The 14,935-nt window shown below is 47.8% G+C and overlaps 43 pseudogenes; all 43 read left to right on the forward strand.

The window, feature by feature from the left end:
• The first annotated feature begins 65 nt into the window (after window positions 1-65).
• Window positions 66-239, forward strand: LOC143791515 (U2 spliceosomal RNA; annotated as a pseudogene).
• Window positions 240-415: 176 nt separating this feature from the next.
• Window positions 416-589, forward strand: LOC143792249 (U2 spliceosomal RNA; annotated as a pseudogene).
• Window positions 590-765: 176 nt separating this feature from the next.
• Window positions 766-917, forward strand: LOC143791840 (U2 spliceosomal RNA; annotated as a pseudogene).
• Window positions 918-1,115: 198 nt separating this feature from the next.
• LOC143792110 (U2 spliceosomal RNA) lies at window positions 1,116-1,289 on the forward strand (annotated as a pseudogene).
• Window positions 1,290-1,465: 176 nt separating this feature from the next.
• On the forward strand, window positions 1,466-1,639 carry LOC143791348 (U2 spliceosomal RNA; annotated as a pseudogene).
• A 176-nt stretch (window positions 1,640-1,815) lies between these two features.
• Window positions 1,816-1,989, forward strand: LOC143792111 (U2 spliceosomal RNA; annotated as a pseudogene).
• A 176-nt stretch (window positions 1,990-2,165) lies between these two features.
• LOC143791570 (U2 spliceosomal RNA) lies at window positions 2,166-2,339 on the forward strand (annotated as a pseudogene).
• Window positions 2,340-2,515: 176 nt separating this feature from the next.
• LOC143791468 (U2 spliceosomal RNA) lies at window positions 2,516-2,689 on the forward strand (annotated as a pseudogene).
• Window positions 2,690-2,865: 176 nt separating this feature from the next.
• Window positions 2,866-3,039, forward strand: LOC143791571 (U2 spliceosomal RNA; annotated as a pseudogene).
• Window positions 3,040-3,215: 176 nt separating this feature from the next.
• LOC143791254 (U2 spliceosomal RNA) lies at window positions 3,216-3,389 on the forward strand (annotated as a pseudogene).
• Window positions 3,390-3,565: 176 nt separating this feature from the next.
• LOC143791573 (U2 spliceosomal RNA) lies at window positions 3,566-3,739 on the forward strand (annotated as a pseudogene).
• A 176-nt stretch (window positions 3,740-3,915) lies between these two features.
• LOC143792143 (U2 spliceosomal RNA) lies at window positions 3,916-4,089 on the forward strand (annotated as a pseudogene).
• A 176-nt stretch (window positions 4,090-4,265) lies between these two features.
• Window positions 4,266-4,439, forward strand: LOC143791446 (U2 spliceosomal RNA; annotated as a pseudogene).
• A 176-nt stretch (window positions 4,440-4,615) lies between these two features.
• Window positions 4,616-4,789, forward strand: LOC143791574 (U2 spliceosomal RNA; annotated as a pseudogene).
• A 176-nt stretch (window positions 4,790-4,965) lies between these two features.
• Window positions 4,966-5,139, forward strand: LOC143792144 (U2 spliceosomal RNA; annotated as a pseudogene).
• A 176-nt stretch (window positions 5,140-5,315) lies between these two features.
• On the forward strand, window positions 5,316-5,489 carry LOC143791830 (U2 spliceosomal RNA; annotated as a pseudogene).
• A 176-nt stretch (window positions 5,490-5,665) lies between these two features.
• On the forward strand, window positions 5,666-5,817 carry LOC143791449 (U2 spliceosomal RNA; annotated as a pseudogene).
• Window positions 5,818-6,015: 198 nt separating this feature from the next.
• On the forward strand, window positions 6,016-6,189 carry LOC143792301 (U2 spliceosomal RNA; annotated as a pseudogene).
• Window positions 6,190-6,364: 175 nt separating this feature from the next.
• Window positions 6,365-6,538, forward strand: LOC143791496 (U2 spliceosomal RNA; annotated as a pseudogene).
• A 176-nt stretch (window positions 6,539-6,714) lies between these two features.
• On the forward strand, window positions 6,715-6,888 carry LOC143791860 (U2 spliceosomal RNA; annotated as a pseudogene).
• A 176-nt stretch (window positions 6,889-7,064) lies between these two features.
• On the forward strand, window positions 7,065-7,238 carry LOC143792367 (U2 spliceosomal RNA; annotated as a pseudogene).
• Window positions 7,239-7,414: 176 nt separating this feature from the next.
• Window positions 7,415-7,588, forward strand: LOC143792112 (U2 spliceosomal RNA; annotated as a pseudogene).
• A 176-nt stretch (window positions 7,589-7,764) lies between these two features.
• Window positions 7,765-7,916, forward strand: LOC143791597 (U2 spliceosomal RNA; annotated as a pseudogene).
• A 198-nt stretch (window positions 7,917-8,114) lies between these two features.
• On the forward strand, window positions 8,115-8,289 carry LOC143791439 (U2 spliceosomal RNA; annotated as a pseudogene).
• A 175-nt stretch (window positions 8,290-8,464) lies between these two features.
• LOC143791931 (U2 spliceosomal RNA) lies at window positions 8,465-8,638 on the forward strand (annotated as a pseudogene).
• Window positions 8,639-8,814: 176 nt separating this feature from the next.
• LOC143792313 (U2 spliceosomal RNA) lies at window positions 8,815-8,988 on the forward strand (annotated as a pseudogene).
• Window positions 8,989-9,163: 175 nt separating this feature from the next.
• LOC143791614 (U2 spliceosomal RNA) lies at window positions 9,164-9,315 on the forward strand (annotated as a pseudogene).
• Window positions 9,316-9,513: 198 nt separating this feature from the next.
• Window positions 9,514-9,687, forward strand: LOC143792330 (U2 spliceosomal RNA; annotated as a pseudogene).
• Window positions 9,688-9,863: 176 nt separating this feature from the next.
• Window positions 9,864-10,038, forward strand: LOC143791813 (U2 spliceosomal RNA; annotated as a pseudogene).
• Window positions 10,039-10,213: 175 nt separating this feature from the next.
• On the forward strand, window positions 10,214-10,387 carry LOC143792325 (U2 spliceosomal RNA; annotated as a pseudogene).
• Window positions 10,388-10,562: 175 nt separating this feature from the next.
• LOC143792331 (U2 spliceosomal RNA) lies at window positions 10,563-10,736 on the forward strand (annotated as a pseudogene).
• Window positions 10,737-10,912: 176 nt separating this feature from the next.
• On the forward strand, window positions 10,913-11,064 carry LOC143791366 (U2 spliceosomal RNA; annotated as a pseudogene).
• A 198-nt stretch (window positions 11,065-11,262) lies between these two features.
• LOC143792113 (U2 spliceosomal RNA) lies at window positions 11,263-11,436 on the forward strand (annotated as a pseudogene).
• A 176-nt stretch (window positions 11,437-11,612) lies between these two features.
• On the forward strand, window positions 11,613-11,786 carry LOC143791575 (U2 spliceosomal RNA; annotated as a pseudogene).
• A 176-nt stretch (window positions 11,787-11,962) lies between these two features.
• Window positions 11,963-12,136, forward strand: LOC143791600 (U2 spliceosomal RNA; annotated as a pseudogene).
• A 176-nt stretch (window positions 12,137-12,312) lies between these two features.
• Window positions 12,313-12,486, forward strand: LOC143792239 (U2 spliceosomal RNA; annotated as a pseudogene).
• Window positions 12,487-12,662: 176 nt separating this feature from the next.
• On the forward strand, window positions 12,663-12,836 carry LOC143792332 (U2 spliceosomal RNA; annotated as a pseudogene).
• Window positions 12,837-13,012: 176 nt separating this feature from the next.
• LOC143792510 (U2 spliceosomal RNA) lies at window positions 13,013-13,186 on the forward strand (annotated as a pseudogene).
• Window positions 13,187-13,362: 176 nt separating this feature from the next.
• Window positions 13,363-13,514, forward strand: LOC143791450 (U2 spliceosomal RNA; annotated as a pseudogene).
• Window positions 13,515-13,712: 198 nt separating this feature from the next.
• LOC143791370 (U2 spliceosomal RNA) lies at window positions 13,713-13,886 on the forward strand (annotated as a pseudogene).
• Window positions 13,887-14,061: 175 nt separating this feature from the next.
• Window positions 14,062-14,235, forward strand: LOC143792333 (U2 spliceosomal RNA; annotated as a pseudogene).
• Window positions 14,236-14,411: 176 nt separating this feature from the next.
• LOC143792334 (U2 spliceosomal RNA) lies at window positions 14,412-14,585 on the forward strand (annotated as a pseudogene).
• A 176-nt stretch (window positions 14,586-14,761) lies between these two features.
• On the forward strand, window positions 14,762-14,913 carry LOC143791451 (U2 spliceosomal RNA; annotated as a pseudogene).
• The last annotated feature ends 22 nt before the right edge of the window (window positions 14,914-14,935 follow it).

A 14,935-nucleotide genomic window follows, 5' to 3' on the forward strand; every position in this document is an offset into this window, starting at 1 on the left:
ATGTCTCCACAGTGGGTGTCGGTTGTAGGCCTTGGTGCGGCCAAAGTGGCAAACCATTTCTGATCATCGCTTCTCGGCCAAATGGCTCAAGATCAAGCGTAGTGTCTGTTCTTATCAGTTTAATATCTGATACGTCCCCTATTTGGGGACCATATATTAAATGGACTTTTGGAGCAGGGAGCTGGAAATGGAGCTTGCTTTGTCGCACGGAACCTTCACGGGGGTGGAGGGTGTGGTTATGCAGATTCAAAACGCGTTGCGCACAGCTTGAACACATGCACACCGCAGAACTGTCATCGACAGAGCATCCAGAGTTTCTGGAAATGTCTTCCCTGCGGCAATCTTTTGCTACGTCTCCACAGTGGGTGTCGGTTGTAGGCCTTGGTGCGGCCCAAGTGGCAAACCATTTCTGATCATCTCTTCTCGGCCAAATGGCTCAAGATCAAGCGTAGTGTCTGTTCTTATTAGTTTAATATCTGATACGTCCCCTATTTGGGGACCATATATTAAATGGATTTTTGGAACAGGGAGCTGGAAATGGAGCTTGCTCTGTCACTCGGAACCTTCACGGGGATGGAGGGTGTGGTTATGCAGATTCAAAACGCGTTGCGCACAGCTTGAACACATGCACACCGCAGAACTGTCATCGACAGAGCATCCAGAGTTTCTGGAAATGTCTTCCCTGCGGCAATCTTTTGCTACGTCTCCACAGTGGGTGTCGGTTGTAGGCCTTGGTGCGGCCCAAGTGGCAAACCATTTCTGATCATCTCTTGTCGGCCAAATGGCTCAAGATCAAGCGTAGTGTCTGTTCTTATTAGTTTAATATCTGATACGTCCCCTATTTGGGGACCATATATTAAATGGATTTTTGGAACAGGGAGCTGGAAATGGAGCTTGCTCTGTCACATGGAACCTTCACGGGGATGGAGGGTGTGGTTATGCAGATTCAAAACGCGTTGCGCACAGCTTGAACACATGCACACCGCAGAACTGTCATCGACAGAGCATCCAGAGTTTCTGGAAATGTCTTCCCTGCGGCTATCTTTTGCTACGTCTCCACAGTAAGTGTCGGTTGCAGGCCTTGGTGCGGCCCAAGTGGCAAACCATTTCTGATCATCTCTTCTCGGCCAAATGGCTCAAGATCAAGCGTAGTGTCTGTTCTTATTAGTTTAATAGCTGATACGTCCCCTATTTGGGGACCATATATTAAATGGATTTTTGGAACAGGGAGCTGGAAATGGAGCTTGCTTTGTCGCACGGAACCTTCACGGGGGTGGAGGGTGTGGTTATGCAGATTCAAAACGCGTTGCGCACAGCTTGAACACATGCACACCGCAGAACTGTCATCGACAGATCATCCAGAGTTTCTGGAAATGTCTTCCCTGCGGCAATCTTTTGCTACGTCTCCACAGTGGGTGTCGGTTGTAGGCCTTGGTGCGGCCCAAGTGGCAAACCATTTCTGATCATCTCTTCTCGGCCAAATGGCTCAAGATCAAGCGTAGTGTCTGTTCTTATTAGTTTAATATCTGATACATCCCCTATTTGGGGACCATATATTAAATGGATTTTTGGAACAGGGAGCTGGAAATGGAGCTTGCTTTGTCGCACGGAACCTTCACGGGGGTGGAGGGTGTGGTTATGCAGATTCAAAACGCGTTGCGCACAGCTTGAACACATGCACACCGCAGAACTGTCATCGACAGATCATCCAGAGTTTCTGGAAATGTCTTCCCTGCGGCAATCTTTTGCTACGTCTCCACAGTGGGTGTCGGTTGTAGGCCTTGGTGCGGCCCAAGTGGCAAACCATTTCTGATCATCTCTTCTCGGCCAAATGGCTCAAGATCAAGCGTAGTGTCTGTTCTTATTAGTTTAATAGCTGATACGTCCCCTATTTGGGGACCATATATTAAATGGATTTTTGGAACAGGGAGCTGGAAATGGAGCTTGCTTTGTCGCACGGAACCTTCACGGGGGTGGAGGGTGTGGTTATGCAGATTCAAAACGCGTTGCGCACAGCTTGAACACATGCACACCGCAGAACTGTCATCGACAGATCATCCAGAGTTTCTGGAAATGTCTTCCCTGCGGCAATCTTTTGCTACGTCTCCACAGTGGGTGTCGGTTGTAGGCCTTGGTGCGGCCCAAGTGGCAAACCATTTCTGATCATCTCTTCTCGGCCAAATGGCTCAAGATCAAGCGTAGTGTCTGTTCTTATTAGTTTAATATCTGATACATCCCCTATTTGGGGACCATATATTAAATGGATTTTTGGAACAGGGAGCTGGAAATGGAGCTTGCTTTGTCACACGGAACCTTCACGGGGATGGAGGGTGTGGTTATGCAGATTCAAAACGCGTTGCGCACAGCTTGAACACATGCACACCGCAGAACTATGATTGACAGATCATCCAGAGTTTCTGGAAATGTCTTCCCTGCGGCAATCTTTTGCTACGTCTCCACAGTGGGTGTCGGTTGTAGGCCTTGGTGCGGCCCAAGTGGCAAACCATTTCTGATCATCTCTTCTTGGCCAAATGGCTCAAGATCAAGCGTAGTGTCTGTTCTTATTAGTTTAATATCTGATACGTCCCCTATTTGGGGACAATATATTAAATGGATTTTTGGAACAGGGAGCTGGAAATGGAGCTTGCTTTGTCGCACGGAACCTTCACGGGGGTGGAGGGTGTGGTTATGCAGATTCAAAACGCGTTGCGCACAGCTTGAACACATGCACACCGCAGAACTGTCATCGACAGATCATCCAGAGTTTCTGGAAATGTCTTCCCTGCGGCAATCTTTTGCTACGTCTCCACAGTGGGTGTCGGTTGTAGGCCTTGGTGCGGCCCAAGTGGCAAACCATTTCTGATCATCTCTTCTCGGCCAAATGGCTCAAGATCAAGCGTAGTGTCTGTTCTTATTAGTTTAATATCTGATACATCCCCTATTTGGGGACCATATATTAAATGGATTTTTGGAACAGGGAGCTGGAAATGGAGCTTGCTTTGTCACACGGAACCTTCACGGGGATGGAGGGTGTGGTTATGCAGATTCAAAACGCGTTGCGCACAGCTTGAACACATGCACACCGCAGAACTATGATTGACAGATCATCCAGAGTTTCTGGAAATGTCTTCCCTGCGGCAATCTTTTGCTACGTCTCCACAGTGGGTGTCGGTTGTAGGCCTTGGTGCGGCCCAAGTGGCAAACCATTTCTGATCATCTCTTCTTGGCCAAATGGCTCAAGATCAAGTGTAGTGTCTGTTCTTATTAGTTTAATATCTGATACGTCCCCTATTTGGGGACAATATATTAAATGGATTTTTGGAACAGGGAGCTGGAAATGGAGCTTGCTTTGTCGCACGGAACCTTCACGGGGGTGGAGGGTGTGGTTATGCAGATTCAAAACGCGTTGCGCACAGCTTGAACACATGCACACCGCAGAACTGTCATCGACAGATCATCCAGAGTTTCTGGAAATGTCTTCCCTGCGGCAATCTTTTGCTACGTCTCCACAGTGGGTGTCGGTTGTAGGCCTTGGTGCGGCCCAAGTGGCAAACCATTTCTGATCATCTCTTCTCGGCCAAATGGCTCAAGATCAAGCGTAGTGTCTGTTCTTATTAGTTTAATATCTGATACATCCCCTATTTGGGGACCATATATTAAATGGATTTTTGGAACAGGGAGCTGGAAATGGAGCTTGCTTTGTCACACGGAACCTTCACGGGGATGGAGGGTGTGGTTATGCAGATTCAAAACGCGTTGCGCACAGCTTGAACACATGCACACCGCAGAACTATGATTGACAGATCATCCAGAGTTTCTGGAAATGTCTTCCCTGCGGCAATCTTTTGCTACGTCTCCACAGTGGGTGTCGGTTGTAGGCCTTGGTGCGGCCCAAGTGGCAAACCATTTCTGATCATCTCTTCTTGGCCAAATGGCTCAAGATCAAGCGTAGTGTCTGTTCTTATTAGTTTAATATCTGATACGTCCCCTATTTGGGGACAATATATTAAATGGATTTTTGGAACAGGGAGCTGGAAATGGAGCTTGCTTTGTCACACGGAACCTTCACGGGGATGGAGGGTGTGGTTATGCAGATTCAAAACGCGTTGCGCACAGCTTGAACACATGCACACCGCAGAACTGTCGTCGACATAGCATCCAGAGTTTCTGGAAATGTCTTCCCTGCGGCAATCTTTTGCTACGTCTCCACAGTGGGTGTCGGTTGTAGGCCTTGGTGCGGCCCAAGTGGCAAACCATTTTTGATCATCTCTTCTCGGCCAAATGGCTCAAGATCAAGCGTAGTGTCTGTTCTTATTAGTTTAATATCTGATACGTCCCCTATTTGGGGACAATATATTAAATGGATTTTTGGAACAGGGAGCTGGAAATGGAGCTTGCTTTGTCGCACGGAACCTTCACGGGGGTGGAGGGTGTGGTTATGCAGATTCAAAACGCATTGCGCACAGCTTGAACACATGCACACCGCAGAACTGTCATCGACAGATCATCCAGAGTTTCTGGAAATGTCTTCCCTGCGGCAATCTTTTGCTACGTCTCCACAGTGGGTGTCGGTTGTAGGCCTTGGTGCGGCCCAAGTGGCAAACCATTTCTGATCATCTCTTCTCGGCCAAATGGCTCAAGATCAAGCGTAGTGTCTGTTCTTATTAGTTTAATATCTGATACATCCCCTATTTGGGGACCATATATTAAATGGATTTTTGGAACAGGGAGCTGGAAATGGAGCTTGCTTTGTCACACGGAACCTTCACGGGGATGGAGGGTGTGGTTATGCAGATTCAAAACGCGTTGCGCACAGCTTGAACACATGCACACCGCAGAACTATGATTGACAGATCATCCAGAGTTTCTGGAAATGTCTTCCCTGCGGCAATCTTTTGCTACGTCTCCACAGTGGGTGTCGGTTGTAGGCCTTGGTGCGGCCCAAGTGGCAAACCATTTCTGATCATCTCTTCTTGGCCAAATGGCTCAAGATCAAGCGTAGTGTCTGTTCTTATTAGTTTAATATCTGATACGTCCCCTATTTGGGGACAATATATTAAATGGATTTTTGGAACAGGGAGCTGGAAATGGAGCTTGCTTTGTCACACGGAACCTTCACGGGGATGGAGGGTGTGGTTATGCAGATTCAAAACGCGTTGCGCACAGCTTGAACACATGCACACCGCAGAACTGTCGTCGACATAGCATCCAGAGTTTCTGGAAATGTCTTCCCTGCGGCAATCTTTTGCTACGTCTCCACAGTGGGTGTCGGTTGTAGGCCTTGGTGCGGCCCAAGTGGCAAACCATTTTTGATCATCTCTTCTCGGCCAAATGGCTCAAGATGAAGCGTAGTGTCTGTTCTTATTAGTTTAATATCTGATACGTCCCCTATTTGGGGACCATATATTAAATGGATTTTTGGAACAGGGAGCTGGAAATGGAGCTTGCTTTGTCACACGGAACCTTCACGGGGATGGAGGGTGTGGTTATGCAGATTCAAAACGCGTTGCGCACAGCTTGAACACATGCACACCGCAGAACTGTCATCGACAGAGCATCCAGAGTTTCTGGAAATGTCTTCCCTGCGGCAATCTTTTGCTACGTCTCCACAGTGGATGTCGGTTGTAGGCCTTGGTGCGGCCCAAGTGGCAAACCATTTCTGATCATCTCTTCTCGGCCAAATGGCTCAAGATCAAGCGTAGTGTCTGTTCTTATTAGTTTAATATCTGATACGTCCCCTATTTGGGGACCATACATTAAATGGATTTTTGGAACAGGGAGCTGGAAATGGAGCTTGCTTTGTCACACGGAACCTTCACGGGGATGAAGGGTGTGGTTATGCAGATTCAAAACGCGTTGCGCACAGCTTGAACACATGCACACCGCAGAACTGTCATCGACAGAGCATCCAGAGTTTCTGGAAATGTCTTCCCTGCGGCAATCTTTTGCTAAGTCTCCACAGTGGGTGTCGGTTGTAGGCCTTGGTGCGGCCCAAGTGGCAAACCATTTCTGATCATCTCTTCTCGGCCAAATGGCTCAAGATCAAGTGTAGTGTCTGTTCTTATTAGTTTAATATCTGATACGTCCCCTATTTGGGGACCATATATTAAATGGATTTTTGGAACAGGGAGCTGGAAATGGAGCTTGCTTTGTCGCACGGAACCTTCACGGGGATGGAGGGTGTGGTTATGCAGATTCAAAACGCGTTGCGCACAGCTTGAACACATGCACACCGCAGAACTGTCATCGATAGAGCATCCAGAGTTTCTGGAAATGTCTTCCCTGCGGCAATCTTTTGCTACGTCTCACAGTGGATGTCGGTTGTAGGCCTTGGTGTGGCCCAAGTGGCAAACCATTTCTGATCATCTCTTCTCGGCCAAATGGCTCAAGATCAAGCATAGTGTCTGTTCTTATTAGTTTAATATCTGATACGTCCCCTATTTGGGGACCATATATTAAATAAATTTTTGGAACAGGGAGCTGGAAATGGAGCTTGCTTTGTCACACGGAACCTTCACGGGGATGGAGGGTGTGGTTATGCAGATTCAAAACGCGTTGCACACAGCTTGAACACATGCACACCGCAGAACTGTCATCGACAGAGCATCCAGAGTTTCTGGAAATGTCTTCCCTGCGGCAATCTTTTGCTACGTCTCCACAGTTGGTGTCGGTTGTAGGCCTTGGTGCGGCCCAAGTGGCAAACCATTTCTGATCATCTCTTCTCGGCCAAATGGCTCAAGATCAAGCGTAGTGTCTGTTCTAATTAGTTTAATATCTGATACGTCCCCTATTTGGGGACCATATATTAAATGGATTTTTGGAACAGGGAGCTGGAAATGGAGCTTGCTTTGTCACACGGAACCTTCACGGGGATGGAGGGTGTGGTTATGCAGATTCAAAATGCGTTGCGCACAGCTTGAACACATGCACACCGCAGAACTGTCATTGACAGAGCATCCAGAGTTTCTGGAAATGTCTTCCCTGCGGCAATCTTTTGCTACGTCTCCACAGTGGGTGTCGGTTGTAGGCCTTGGTGCGGCCCAAGTGGCAAACCATTTCTGATCATCTCTTCTCGGCCAAATGGCTCAAGATCAAGCGTAGTGTCTGTTCTTATTAGTTTAATATCTGATACGTCCCCTATTTGGGGACCATATATTAAATGGATTTTTGGAACAGGGAGCTGGAAATGGAGCTTGCTCTGTCACTCGGAACCTTCACGGGGATGGAGGGTGTGGTTATGCAGATTCAAAACGCGTTGCGCACAGCTTGAACACATGCACACCGCAGAACTGTCATCGACAGAGCATCCAGAGTTTCTGGAAATGTCTTCCCTGCGGCTATCTTTTGCTACGTCTCCACAGTAAGTGTCGGTTGCAGGCCTTGGTGCGGCCCAAGTGGCAAACCATTTCTGATCATCTCTTCTCGGCCAAATGGCTCAAGATCAAGCGTAGTGTCTGTTCTTATTAGTTTAATAGCTGATACGTCCCCTATTTGGGGACCATATATTAAATGGATTTTTGGAACAGGGAGCTGGAAATGGAGCTTGCTTTGTCGCACGGAACCTTCACGGGGGTGGAGGGTGTGGTTATGCAGATTCAAAACGCGTTGCGCACAGCTTGAACACATGCACACCGCAGAACTGTCATCGACAGATCATCCAGAGTTTCTGGAAATGTCTTCCCTGCGGCAATCTTTTGCTACGTCTCCACAGTGGGTGTCGGTTGTAGGCCTTGGTGCGGCCCAAGTGGCAAACCATTTCTGATCATCTCTTCTCGGCCAAATGGCTCAAGATCAAGCGTAGTGTCTGTTCTTATTAGTTTAATATCTGATACATCCCCTATTTGGGGACCATATATTAAATGGATTTTTGGAACAGGGAGCTGGAAATGGAGCTTGCTTTGTCACACGGAACCTTCACGGGGATGGAGGGTGTGGATATGCAGATTCAAAACGCGTTGCGCACAGCTTGAACACATGCACACCGCAGAACTATCATTGACAGATCATCCAGAGTTTCTGGAAATGTCTTCCCTGCGGCAATCTTTTGCTATGTCTCCACAGTGGGTGTCGGTTGTAGGCCTTGGTGCGGCCCAAGTGGCAAACCATTTCTGATCATCTCTTCCTGGCCAAATGGCTCAAGATCAAGCGTAGTGTCTGTTCTTATTAGTTTAATATCTGATACGTCCCCTATTTGGGGACAATATATTAAATGGATTTTTGGAACAGGGAGCTGGAAATGGAGCTTGCTTTGTCACCCGGAACCTTCACGGGGATGGAGGGTGTGGTTATGCAGATTCAAAACGCGTTGCGCACAGCTTGAACACATGCACACCGCAGAACTGTCGTCGACAGAGCATCCAGAGTTTCTGGAAATGTCTTCCCTGCGGCAATCTTTTGCTACGTCTCCACAGTGGGTGTCGGTTGTAGGCCTTGGTGCGGCCCAAGTGGCAAACCATTTTTGATCATCTCTTCTCGGCCAAATGGCTCAAGATGAAGCGTAGTGTCTGTTCTTATTAGTTTAATATCTGATACGTCCCTTATTTGGGGACCATATATTAAATGGATTTTTGGAACAGGGAGCTGGAAATGGAGCTTGCTTTGTCACACGGAACCTTCACGGGGATGGAGGGTGTGGTTATGCAGATTCAAAACGCATTGTGCACAGCTTGAACACATGCACACCGCAGAACTGTCATCGATAGAGCATCCAGAGTTTCTGGAAATGTCTTTCCTGCGGCAATCTTTTGCTACGTCTCCACAGTGGGTGTCGGTTGTAGGCCTTGGTGCGGCCCAAGTGGCAAACCATTTCTGATCATCTCTTCTCGGCCAAATGGCTCAAGATCAAGTGTAGTGTCTGTTCTTATTAGTTTAATATCTGATACGTCCCCTATTTGGGGACCATATATTAAATGGATTTTTGGAACAGGGAGCTGGAAATGGAGCTTGCTTTGTCGCACGGAACCTTCACGGGGATGGAGGGTGTGGTTATGCAGATTCAAAACGCGTTGCGCACAGCTTGAACACATGCACACCGCAGAACTGTCATCGATAGAGCATCCAGAGTTTCTGGAAATGTCTTCCCTGCGGCAATCTTTTGCTACATCTCACAGTGGATGTCGGTTGTAGGCCTTGGTGCGGCCCAAGTGGCAAACCATTTCTGATCATCTCTTCTCGGCCAAATGGCTCAAGATCAAGCGTAGTGTCTGTTCTTATTAGTTTAATATCTGATACGTCCCCTATTTGGGGACCATATATTAAATGGATTTTTGGAACAGGGAGCTGGAAATGGAGCTGGCTTTGTCACACGGAACCTTCACGGGGATGGAGGGTGTGGTTATGCAGATTCAAAACGCGTTGCGCACAGCTTGAACACATGCACACCGCAGAACTGTCATCGACAGAGCATCCAGAGTTTCTGGAAATGTCTTCCCTGCGGCAATCTTTTGCTACGTCTCCACAGTTGGTGTCGGTTGTAGGCCTTGGTGCGGCCCAAGTGGCAAACCATTTCTGATCATCTCTTCTCGGCCAAATGGCTCAAGATCAAGCGTAGTGTCTGTTCTTATTAGTTTAATATCTGATACGTCCCCTATTTGGGGACCATATATTAAATGGATTTTTGGAACAGGGAGCTGGAAATGGAGCTTGCTTTGTCACACGGAACCTTCACGGGGATGGAGGGTGTGGTTATGCAGATTCAAAATGCGTTGCGCACAGCTTGTACACATGCACACCGCAGAACTGTCATCGACAGAGCATCCAGAGTTTCTGGAAATGTCTTCCCTGCGGCAATCTTTTGCTACGTCTCCACAGTGGGTGTCGGTTGTAGGCCTTGGTGCGGCCCAAGTGGCAAACCATTTCTGATCATCTCTTCTCGGCCAAATGGCTCAAGATCAAGCGTAGTGTCTGTTCTTATTAGTTTAATATCTGATACGTCCCCTATTTGGGGACCATACACTAAATGGATTTTTGGAACAGGGAGCTGGAAATGGAGCTTGCTTTGTCAAACGGAACCTTCACGGGGATGAAGGGTGTGGTTATGCAGATTCAAAACGCGTTGCGCACAGCTTGAACACATGCACACCGCAGAACTGTCATCGACAGAGCATCCAGAGTTTCTGGAAATGTCTTCCCTGCGGCAATCTTTTGCTACGTCTCCACAGTGGGTGTCGGTTGTAGGCCTTGGTGCGGCCCAAGTGGCAAACCATTTCTGATCATCTCTTCTCGGCCAAATGGCTCAAGATCAAGTGTAGTGTCTGTTCTTATTAGTTTAATATCTGATACGTCCCCTATTTGGGGACCATATATTAAATGGATTTTTGGAACAGGGAGCTGGAAATGGAGCTTGCTTTGTCGCACGGAACCTTCACGGGGATGGAGGGTGTGGTTATGCAGATTCAAAACGCGTTGCGCACAGCTTGAACACATGCACACCGCAGAACTGTCATCGATAGAGCATCCAGAGTTTCTGGAAATGTCTTCCCTGCGGCAATCTTTTGCTACGTCTCACAGTGGATGTCGGTTGTAGGCCTTGGTGCGGCCCAAGTGGCAAACCATTTCTGATCATCTCTTCTCGGCCAAATGGCTCAAGATCAAGCGTAGTGTCTGTTCTTATTAGTTTAATATCTGATACGTCCCCTATTTGGGGACCATATATTAAATGGATTTTTGGAACAGGGAGCTGGAAATGGAGCTTGCTTTGTCACACGGAACCTTCACGGGGATGGAGGGTGTGGTTATGCAGATTCAAAACGCGTTGCGCACAGCTTGAACACATGCACACCGCAGAACTGTCATCGACAGAGCATCCAGAGTTTCTGGAAATGTCTTCCCTGCGGCAATCTTTTGCTACGTCTCCACAGTTGGTGTCGGTTGTAGGCCTTGGTGCGGCCCAAGTGGCAAACCATTTCTGATCATCTCTTCTCGGCCAAATGGCTCAAGATCAAGCGTAGTGTCTGTTCTTATTAGTTTAATATCTGATACGTCCCCTATTTGGGGACCATATATTAAATGGATTTTTGGAACAGGGAGCTGGAAATGGAGCTTGCTTTGTCACATGGAACCTTCACGGGGATGGAGGGTGTGGTTATGCAGATTCAAAATGCGTTGCGCACAGCTTGAACACACGCACACCGCAGAACTGTCATCGACAGAGCATCCAGAGTTTCTGGAAATGTCTTCCCTGCGGCTATCTTTTGCTACGTCTCCACAGTAAGTGTCGGTTGCAGGCCTTGGTGCGGCCCAAGTGGCAAACCATTTCTGATCATCTCTTCTCGGCCAAATGGCTCAAGATCAAGCGTAGTGTCTGTTCTTATTAGTTTAATAGCTGATACGTCCCCTATTTGGGGACCATATATTAAATGGATTTTTGGAACAGGGAGCTGGAAATGGAGCTTGCTTTGTCGCACGGAACCTTCACGGGGGTGGAGGGTGTGGTTATGCAGATTCAAAACGCGTTGCGCACAGCTTGAACACATGCACACCGCAGAACTGTCATCGACAGATCATCCAGAGTTTCTGGAAATGTCTTCCCTGCGGCAATCTTTTGCTACGTCTCCACAGTGGGTGTCGGTTGTAGGCCTTGGTGCGGCCCAAGTGGCAAACCATTTCTGATCATCTCTTCTCGGCCAAATGGCTCAAGATCAAGCGTAGTGTCTGTTCTTATTAGTTTAATATCTGATACATCCCCTATTTGGGGACCATATATTAAATGGATTTTTGGAACAGGGAGCTGGAAATGGAGCTTGCTTTGTCACACGGAACCTTCACGGGGATGGAGGGTGTGGTTATGCAGATTCAAAACGCGTTGCGCACAGCTTGAACACATGCACACCGCAGAACTATCATTGACAGATCATCCAGAGTTTCTGGAAATGTCTTCCCTGCGGCAATCTTTTGCTACGTCTCCACAGTGGGTGTCGGTTGTAGGCCTTGGTGCGGCCCAAGTGGCAAACCATTTCTGATCATCTCTTCCTGGCCAAATGGCTCAAGATCAAGCGTAGTGTCTGTTCTTATTAGTTTAATATCTGATACGTCCCCTATTTGGGGACAATATATTAAATGGATTTTTGGAACAGGGAGCTGGAAATGGAGCTTGCTTTGTCACACGGAACCTTCACGGGGATGGAGGGTGTGGTTATGCAGATTCAAAACGCGTTGCGCACAGCTTGAACACATGCACACCGCAGAACTGTCGTCGACAGAGCATCCAGAGTTTCTGGAAATGTCTTCCCTGCGGCAATCTTTTGCTACGTCTCCACAGTGGGTGTCGGTTGTAGGCCTTGGTGCGGCCCAAGTGGCAAACCATTTCTGATCATCTCTTCTCGGCCAAATGGCTCAAGATCAAGCGTAGTGTCTGTTCTTATTAGTTTAATATCTGATACGTCCCCTATTTGGGGACCATATATTAAATGGATTTTTGGAACAGGGAGCTAGAAATGGAGCTTGCTTTGTCACACGGAACCTTCACGGGGATGGAGGGTGTGGTTATGCAGATTCAAAACGCGTTGCGCACAGCTTGAACACATGCACACCGCAGAACTGTCATCGACAGAGCATCCAGAGTTTCTGGAAATGTCTTCCCTGCGGCAATCTTTTGCTACGTCTCCACAGTTGGTGTCGGTTGTAGGCCTTGGTGCGGCCCAAGTGGCAAACCATTTCTGATCATCTCTTCTCGGCCAAATGGCTCAAGATCAAGCGTAGTGTCTGTTCTTATTAGTTTAATATCTGATACGTCCCCTATTTGGGGACCATATATTAAATGGATTTTTGGAACAGGGAGCTGGAAATGGAGCTTGCTTTGTCACACGGAACCTTCACGGGGATGGAGGGTGTGGTTATGCAGATTCAAAACGCATTGTGCACAGCTTGAACACATGCACACCGCAGAACTGTCATCGATAGAGCATCCAGAGTTTCTGAAAATGTCTTTCCTGCGGCAATCTTTTGCTACGTCTCCACAGTGGGTGTCGGTTGTAGGCCTTGGTGCGGCCCAAGTGGCAAACCATTTCTGATCATCTCTTCTCGGCCAAATGGCTCAAGATCAAGCGTAGTGTCTGTTCTTATTAGTTTAATATCTGATACGTCCCCTATTTGGGGACCATATATTAAACGGATTTTTGGAACTGGGAGCTGGAAATGGAGCTTGCTTTGTCACACGGAACCTTCACGGGGATGGAGGGTGTGGTTATGCAGATTCAAAACGCGTTGCGCACAGCTTGAACACATGCACACCGCAGAACTGTCATCGACAGAGCATCCAGAGTTTCTGGAAATGTCTTCCCTGCGGCAATCTTTTGCTACGTCTCCACAGTGGATGTCGGTTGTAGGCCTTGGTGCGGCCCAAGTGGCAAACCATTTCTGATCATCTCTTCTCGGCCAAATGGCTCAAGATCAAGCGTAGTGTCTGTTCTTATTAGTTTAATATCTGATACGTCCCCTATTTGGGGACCATACATTAAATGGATTTTTGGAACAGGGAGCTGGAAATGGAGCTTGCTTTGTCACACGGAACCTTCACGGGGATGAAGGGTGTGGTTATGCAGATTCAAAACGCGTTGCGCACAGCTTGAACACATGCACACCGCAGAACTGTCATCGACAGAGCATCCAGAGTTTCTGGAAATGTCTTCCCTGCAGCAATCTTTTGCTACGTCTCCACAGTGGGTGTCGGTTGTAGGCCTTGGTGCGGCCCAAGTGGCAAACCATTTCTGATCATCTCTTCTCGGCCAAATGGCTCAAGATCAAGTGTAGTGTCTGTTCTTATTAGTTTAATATCTGATACGTCCCCTATTTGGGGACCATATATTAAATGGATTTTTGGAACAGGGAGCTGGAAATGGAGCTTTCTTTGTCGCACGGAACCTTCACGGGGATGGAGGGTGTGGTTATGCAGATTCAAAACGCGTTGCGCACAGCTTGAACACATGCACACCGCAGAACTGTCATCGATAGAGCATCCAGAGTTTCTGGAAATGTCTTCCCTGCGGCAATCTTTTGCTACGTCTCACAGTGGATGTCGGTTGTAGGCCTTGGTGCGGCCCAAGTGGCAAACCATTTCTGATCATCTCTTCTCGGCCAAATGGCTCAAGATCAAGCGTAGTGTCTGTTCTTATTAGTTTAATATCTGATACGTCCCCTATTTGGGGACCATATATTAAATGGATTTTTGGAACAGGGAGCTGGAAATGGAGCTTGCTTTGTCACACGGAACCTTCACGGGGATGGAGGGTGTGGTTATGCAGATTCAAAACGCGTTGCGCACAGCTTGAACACATGCACACCGCAGAACTGTCATCGACAGAGCATCCAGAGTTTCTGGAAATGTCTTCCCTGCGGCAATCTTTTGCTACGTCTCCACAGTTGGTGTCGGTTGTAGGCCTTGGTGCGGCCCAAGTGGCAAACCATTTCTGATCATCTCTTCTCGGCCAAATGGCTCAAGATCAAGCGTAGTGTCTGTTCTTATTAGTTTAATATCTGATACGTCCCCTATTTGGGGACCATATATTAAATGGATTTTTGGAACAGGGAGCTGGAAATGGAGCTTGCTTTGTCACACGGAACCTTCACGGGGATGGAGGGTGTGGTTATGCAGATTCAAAATGCATTGCGCACAGCTTGAACACATGCACACCGCAGAACTGTCATCGACAGAGCATCCAGAGTTTCTGGAAATGTCTTCCCTGCGGCAATCTTTTGCTACGTCTCCACAGTGGGTGTCGGTTGTAGGCCTTGGTGCGGCCCAAGTGGCAAACCATTTCTGATCATCTCTTCTCGGCCAAATGGCTCAAGATCAAGCGTAGTGTCTGTTCTTATTAGTTTAATATCTGATACGTCCCCTATTTGGGGACCATACATTAAATGGATTTTTGGAACAGGGAGCTGGAAATGGAGCTTGCTTTGTCACACGGAACCTTCACGGGGATGAAGGGTGTGGTTA

Source organism: Ranitomeya variabilis, unplaced genomic scaffold (genome assembly GCF_051348905.1).
Source record: "Ranitomeya variabilis isolate aRanVar5 unplaced genomic scaffold, aRanVar5.hap1 Scaffold_69, whole genome shotgun sequence".
NCBI classification, from domain to species: domain Eukaryota; kingdom Metazoa; phylum Chordata; class Amphibia; order Anura; family Dendrobatidae; genus Ranitomeya; species Ranitomeya variabilis.